Source organism: Schistocerca cancellata, chromosome 9 (assembly GCF_023864275.1).
Source record: "Schistocerca cancellata isolate TAMUIC-IGC-003103 chromosome 9, iqSchCanc2.1, whole genome shotgun sequence".
Classification (NCBI taxonomy): Eukaryota; Metazoa; Arthropoda; class Insecta; order Orthoptera; family Acrididae; genus Schistocerca; species Schistocerca cancellata.
This window is the reverse complement of record NC_064634.1, coordinates 253,467,189-253,475,197: the sequence shown is the minus strand read 5'-3', so window position 1 is coordinate 253,475,197 and position 8,009 is coordinate 253,467,189. Positions and strand designations below refer to the sequence as shown.

Below are 8,009 nucleotides of genomic sequence, written 5' to 3'. Positions count from 1 at the left end.
AAATTGTCGACTCAGCGGAGATAAAAGAATAAGGTAAAAAGATCTGATATGGCAATTACCATAGCAAAATTAATGAGACCAATATTAACAACGAATTTTATTTATAGGTGTATGTGATAATTGTTATTAAATAGGTCTAATATGACTTTCTGGGTACTTTGTTAAGGTAATATTTTGCAACTGTTGCCATAAGCTAATATAACAAGTAAATAATATTTACTTACCGTGGATGTAGAGTATACGTTTACTTGCCCAATTGAACAAGAAATATGTCAAGTGGATCTGACCACAATCACACTTTATGCATTTGCAGGAAGATGAAGATGTTAAAACTGGTTTGCAAGGTTATGTGTTATCGTACTCTGATAAAAAAAATTCATGGAGTAAGGAGGTTCAGCTTGGGTAATATATATATCAGCTGAGTACTGCCAAAAAATCAAGAATGAATCAGTAGTAGTAGTAGTATTTTTCAAAAGTTTATCTAAAAAAATACTACCGACCGCGGCGCACATCTGTTTCGAGCAGACTGCAAATCTACGCCATATTCTGCGTTTCTTGGACTGGTCACTTGGAGTGATATGAGGAAAGTGCCTCCCAGTAAAGCGAAGAGGATTCTCGTCATCAGAGCGTCTTCCTTTACTATCTCTTCTCCGTTCTGTAGCAAATTTTTCCACAATTTCTCGTACCAGATTGGCTGCGACGCTGAGTTATTTTTTCAGAGGGCGGCGCGGTGCTCCGTTACGTCATCGTCGGCGGCCTTTGGAATTTGCGCCCCCTTACTCTAGCGCCCCTGGCAGGAGCCACTCCTGCCAACCCCTAGGTACACCCCTGCACATTTACACGCAGTAGTATCATGAACACCTACAATTCTCATATATGGGCGATGGAGGACCCACATGACACTTGGGACATAAGATTCCAAGTTAGGTTCTCAATGAACGTCTGGTGTGGTATGATTGATGACCAGGTGACAGAGCCTGTGTTCCTGCCACACAGCAGGGCAACCGCAGCATTCGCACTTTTGGAAGACGTGACATTATAGTAACGACGGAAAATGCACCTACAACCTGATGGATCACCGATTCACTGTACCAGACAAGTATCTGAATAACAAATTTCCTCAACGGTGGATTGGCTGTGGTGGACTCATTTACTTGCCTGCCAGATCACCCGACCTGACCCCATTAGACTGCTGTTCATGAGGCTGGTTAAAGGGTGTACCTATGATACGAAGGTGGATACACGTGAAGAACTTATCACTAGCACTATCGACATGTTGCCTGTATTAAAGCCTGCTGAGATGATGTTCGATGTGCAACACAACACACCCTCCAACATGTTGACAAGTGCACCGGGATGAGTGGGGGATTTTTTGAACACCTCTTTTCGGATGGATCAGTCTTCCGTCCCACCATTATTCTGTCTACCACAGAGCCTACACAGAATTCCAGTAATTAATATTAACACTTGTCTTCATATTCAGTCATTGATGTGTGTAGTCTTCAACCTGCTCCTGTTCCGTAACAATCGAGAATTGAACATATGTTCATAGATCTTTTTCTGTATATTTTCACATGTAGAATCACATCCCAAACTATGCGACATTCCTCCTGAATCATCGTGTATGTACGAGTAGACTTCCTGAGTTCACGAGTGCTGCTTGTAGAAAACAAGTCTAAGGTGTACATTGAAAACATGTGCAACAATGATATCCTGGCATTTTTGATAGCAGAGATCATAGACTTGTGTCATGTTGTTGCAAAGACGTTTCGTTTTGACGGCGGTTTTTTCTTTCCTTTTTTTTACCATTCCCTGTTCTTGGGACTGTATCAGTAAAATTGTTCAAGAAAAAGTTGTTACTGAAGGCAAACTCATCAATGATTTGTCATATGATCATAGTCATTATTGACAAGATGAAATGACTAATTAGTTCTACACTTCAGTTTTAAAACCAAAATTTTATCTTCTCTCGTTCTTTCCTTTTTTCTCCACAAAAGTTTCCTAAGCATATCACTTGAAAACTTGTTCTGTTAACCGTTCTGTGTAGATCCGCCCCCTCATAAGAGCCTACAAGTATTCCTGGTTAAAAATATCACATAAATCGTCGAGGTTACTGAATGCTATGTCAACTTCGCTGTTGAATTTCGTTTTTTTACAATTATCTGCGTAGTCATCAAAAAGCGCCCATTGTTTAATTTTACTTCCCCCAACAGTGTCTTAACACTTTCAATAATGCTTCTTTGGTGATTGTAGTGCAGAGTATACGCGCCGGGTCCTAAATCTAATTCTTTATAGTTACGATGGTTCTAAAGATTGGATATCGAACTAACTGTGATTCATAGCCCCTGGTCATTCTGGCAGAATTACCTGGGTTATAAGCACATGCCAACAAAGGCAAAGTATATGTCTGAAACAGGCTTTTTAAGAGAAAATATACAACTGGCCATTAAAACTGCTACACCACGAAGATGACGTGCTACAGACGCGAAATTTAACCGACAGGAAGAAGATGCTGTGATATGCAACTGATTAGCTTTTCAGAGTATTCACACAAGGTTGGCGCCGGTGGCGAAACCTATAACGTGCTCACATGAGGAAAGTTTCCAACCGATTTCTCATACACAAACAGCAGTTGACCAGCGTTGCCTGGTGAAACGTTGTTGTGATGCCTCGTGTAAGGAGGAGAAATGCGTACCATCACGTTTCCGACTTTGATAAAGGTCGGATTGTAGCCTATCGCGATTGCAGTTTATCGTATCGCGACATTGCTGCTCGCGTTGGTCGAGATCCAATGACTGTTAGCAGAATATGGAAACGGTGGGTTCAGGAGGGTAATACGGAACGGCGTGCTGGATCCCAACGGCCTAGTATCACTAGCAGTCGAGATGACTGGTATCCTATCTGCATGGCTGTAACGGATCGTGCAGCCACGTCTCGCTCCCTGAGTCAACAGATAGGGAGGTTTACAAGACAACCACCATCTGCACTGACAGTTCGACGACGTTTGCAGCAGCATGGACTATCAACTCGGAAACCATGGCTGCGGTTACCTTGACGCTGAATCACAGACGGGAGCGCCAGAGATGGTGTACTCAACGACGAACCTGGGTGCACGAATGGCAAAACGTCATTGCGTCAGATGAATCCAGGTTCTGTTTACAGCATCATGATGGTCGCATCCGTATTTGGCGACAGCGTGGTGAGCGCACATTGGAAGCGCCATACTGGCGTATCACCCGGCGTGATGGTATGGTGTGCCATTGATTACACGTCTCGGTCACCTCTTGTTCGCATTGACGGCACTTTGAACTGTGGACGTTACGTTTCATATGTGTTACGACCCTTGGCTCTACCTTTCATTCGATCCTGGCGAAACCCTACATTTCAGCAGGATAATGCACGACCGCATGTTGCATGTCCTGTACGGGCCTTTCTGGATAAAGAAAATGTTCGACTGCTGCCCTGGCCAACACATTCTCCACATCTCTCATCAACTGAAAACGTCTGATCAATGGTGGCCGAGCAACAGGCTCGTCACAATACGCCAGTCACTACTCTTGATTAACTGTGGTATGGTGTTGAAGCTGCATGGGCAGCTGTACCTGTACACGCCATCCAAGCTCTGTTTGACTCAATGCCCAGGCGTATCAAGGCCGTTATTACGGCCAGAGGTGGCTGTTCTGGGTACTGATTTCTCAGGATCTATGCACCCAAATTGCGTGAAAATGTAATCACATGTTACTTCTAGTATAATTGTTCAATGAATACCCGTTTATCACCTGCATTTCTTCTTGGTGTAGCAATTTTAATTGCCAGTAGTGTATTATATCAAATTTCTACATTTAATCAGCCACGTGTCTCACTGCAGAGTTGATCTTCAAGACAAATGCGATCCTCCCTGATTAACATCTACTGAATCTTCTGATACCACTTCTACACGTGAGTCATTTACGCTTGTTATGCTTGCTTCTTCGGCTTCGATCTTTGGTCATCGTGCGTCTTTGTTCGCTGATTTCATTTATTGAAACGTATACTATCTTTTTCATGTGCCAGCCTACTTTGCTTTGGTCTACTTACCCTACGTTTCTGTGACATTGTGAGAGGCCGCTAGGAAGTGAATCGAAGTACACGGAGTTACGTCGACGGAAGCATCGTAAAGTTCTGTGAATACACGAAACTCTTACCAGCCTCATCGACCATAGCATGGAGAGTGCTGTGTCTTCTATATTGTATCAACTGCTGTAACCTTGTGAGAGTTGCGTCTATCATCTAACAAAACGATCTTACAGGTTCCACTTTTTGCGATGTTCCGCTCTCAAGGCCACGGGCAGTTTCCAGTTCCTACTTCAAAGAATGCATCGTAGCCTTCACTATACAAAAAAGCCTTCGGCGCTCCAGCCCCACGATACTGGACTCTCGACACACGATATTCTAAGTTACAAGGATCTTTTTTTTCTCTTTCGTGGCAATGGATTAAGAAAAAATACATATATACGTGTTCTTTATGTTTGACATTGCGCCCCGCATCTCGTGGTCGTGCGGTAGCGTTCTCGCTTCCCACGCCCGGGTTCCCGGGTTCGATTCCCGGCGGGGTCAGGGATTTTCTCTGCCTCGTGATGGCTGGGTGTCGTGTGATGTCCTTAGGTTCGTTAGGTTTAAGTAGTTCTAAGTTCTAGGGGACTGATGACCTAAGATGTTAAGTCCCATAGTGCTCAGAGCCATTTGAACCATTTTTTTTTGGCATTGCGTCAGTCGTTGGGGGCGATCTAAAAGTTATATTATTCTTGAAGAATCCAGTTTGTCAATATGGGTAGCAATTTTTTTTATTATTATGACCGGTTTCGACACCTCTACACTGTCATCATCGGATCTTGTAACAAGCATGTAAATAAAGTTACAAGGTCCGATGATGACAGCGTAGACCAGTAGAAACCGTTCATGGTAATAGAAGGAATTGCTAGTGATCTCGGCAAACTTGATTATTCAAGAATAATATAGTGCGTGGTCGTTTTATCCAAATTGGTCCCGGTGGAATTCCATCGCTGTTTGTTCTATTTTAGTCTTGGTGTGATGATCTTTTTTACCATTATCAGTTTTAGTTGTGATTAGTTTACTCAAAACTGTATCCAGTGTGTAGTGATAAAGCACTCCCTCTTGTGCGTCCTCTGCAATAACTTCTAACGATTTATTAAAAATACGCTCCGCAGCGTAATGCTACTGCTTTCCTGTGTTTTCATCGAAGACGTGGTGTTCCAATAGTATCCAGGAAGTGTAAGATGCATTCTTTAATAATCCCAGTTTGTCAACTGCAACACTTCGGCATTTCAAATGACTGTAAAGAAGCCCAGGTCATTCCCGTTTTCAGAAAGGATTGTCGAACAGACGCACAAAGCTATAGGATTGCATCTCTAATGTCGGCCTGATGTAAAAATTTGGAATATGTTTTATGCTCTGCCCACATTTCCAGAGACCGAAAATTTCCTCAGCAGGAATCAAAATAGGTCCGGAAAACAACAGTCGTGCGAAACCCATCCCACTCTTTTCGCCCACGAGACTCCGAAAGCAACAGTTACCAGCGACCAGGTTGAGGCAGTGTTCCTTGACTTCCAGAAGGCGTTCGATGCAGTTTCACACTGCCACCAAACGAACAAAATACGGATAGCAGACCAGTTTTGCGACTAGATCGAAGAGTTTCTAAAGAACGGATCACAGCATGTCGTTCTCGATCAAGAGGAGTCTTTAACTGTAAGAGTAGCGTCTGGTGTGCCGCAAGGGTGTTTTATAGGACCATTACTCTCCAAAAAATATTATAAATAAGCCTTTTGTCCACAGCTACGTCCCTCTCGCCTACCTCAGATATATTTTACATCTTTTACTGTTCAGTACCTTAAGAAATTCACTTTTATTTAAATTTATTGCAACTTCTATCAGTTTCTCTTTTCTTTGGTCAACTCTAGCCGATTTCCAAGAGAATATTGACGCATGCATCTCGCCATTTTTCATATGTACCCTTCTGAGCTGGAATGTATCCCCACCACAACAGGATAATGGAACTTGCGAGAGCATTCTCGGAGACTGTGTAACATTGTAGAACATACTCGAACATTCTGGAAATTCTGGAACATTCTGGAACATTTCTAATCATCTTGAAGATTCCATAAACATTCTGAATGTTTTACAACATTCTCGAACATTCTAGAAGGAACATTCTTGCCAGTCTCAGACACTTCAGCACGATTCCCAACTGCACCACCACTTTCCCATAATAAGTCCATTGGTGCGACGTCCGCTTTTGACTTCCATGTCTTCAAAACGAACACTTTCAGTCCCAAACAAAATTCTTCTTCGTAGACACGGGACGAAGAGCTACCAACCGACATACCTCTCCCCCCCCCCCCCTCCAACAATGGGGCTGCTAAAAACGTCTGTAAAATTTTGGCGGCATGCACAAATACACCACACTAACTGTTTTTATAAATGTCGACTAGACTTGTAGAATAGAACGGATCACCTTTCTTTTATTGAAAGGCGTTCTTTCTATGTGCCATACTTTGTTTCAACAATCGATGTCATTTTAGCTAAACCACGCATTTTCAAATAGTTTACTGTATGTCTTCAATAACTTCTCAATTATCAAGTTCCGTGATTAATTACAATAGTTTCTTATAGGTAGTTGTATCAAGTTGCATCTATGGTATAGGCAAGACTTGAGGTATTTCCGAGACGGCCATATACCATACGTATTATCGTAATTAGTTATCAGAATGAGATTTTCACTCTGCAGCGGAGTGTGCGCCGATATGAAACTTCCTGGCAGATTAAAACTGTGTGCCGGACCGAGACTCGAACTCGGGACCTTTGCCTTTCGCGGGCAAGTGCTCTACCATCTGAGCTACCGAAGCACGACTCACGCCCCCTCCTCACAGTCTGTGACTAAGTCATGTTTCTGCAATATCCTTTCTTACATGGGTGCTAGTTCTGCAAGGTTCGCAGGAGAGCTTCTGTTAAGGTTGGAAGGTAGGAGACGAGGTACTGGCAGAAGTGAAGCTGTGAGGAGGGGATGTCAGTCGTGCATGGGTAGCTCAGTTGGTAGAGCACTTGTCCGTGAAAGGCAAAGGTCCCGAGTTCGAGTCTCGGCCCAGCACACAGTTTTAATCTGCCAGGAAGTTTCATATCAGCATACACTCCGCTGCAAAGTGAAAATCTCATTCTGGAAACATCCCCTAGGCTGTGGATAAGCCATGTCTCCGCAATATCCTTTCTTTCATGATTGCTAGTTCTGCAAGGTTCGCAGGAGAGCTTCTGTAAAGTTTGGAAGGTAGGAAACGAGGTACTGGCAGAAGTGAAGCTTTGGGGACTGGGCGTGAGTCGTGCTTGGGTAGCTCAGACGGTACAGCACTTGCCTGCAAAAGGCAAAGGTCTCGAGTTCGAGTCTCGGTCCAGCACACAGTTTTAATCTGCCAGGAAGTTTCATAATTAGTTATATTCTTATGTGTATTTCGCTTTTAGTTTTTAAATTAAAATTCTCCTGTGACCCTTACCAATTGTAAAAATGTGTGTGTGTGTGTGTGTGTGTGTGTGTGTGTGTGTGTATGTATGTGTGTGTGTATCTTCAACATTTGCTCCTAAACCACAGACCGATTTCAAACAAACTTCGTACTTATGTGCCTTACTGCAAGTCGGCAATGACTGTGGGGGTAAGAACCATATACCTAGAGGCGAAGTGAGAAAGAAGTCTGGCCTGCGACATGTGAATTGCCACACTGTTCACATCTAGTATTTATGAATGAGATCACTTAACGACTTGCAACAAACTGTACACATAATTTCAAACTCTAACAAAAATTTTTCGCGCTGTCAGTCCCTACAAAATGATGAACGGAAAAATGTTTATCGCTTACTGCTTTCCCCGCTGTTCATGCAGTAAAAGTACCGCATGAGGCACGACGTTACAGTTTAGTACTTCCTTACTGGTAACTGTATTCGCGACACATTTTACGGGCAGTATG

The 8,009-nt window shown here is 43.1% G+C and overlaps 1 non-coding gene across 1 annotated transcript; it reads left to right on the top strand.

The window, feature by feature from the left end:
• The first annotated feature begins 7,070 nt into the window (after positions 1-7,070).
• Positions 7,071-7,145, top strand: Trnas-uga (transfer RNA serine (anticodon UGA)). The gene has a single exon. It is a non-coding gene; the product is annotated as a tRNA-Ser (tRNA).
• The last annotated feature ends 864 nt before the right edge of the window (positions 7,146-8,009 follow it).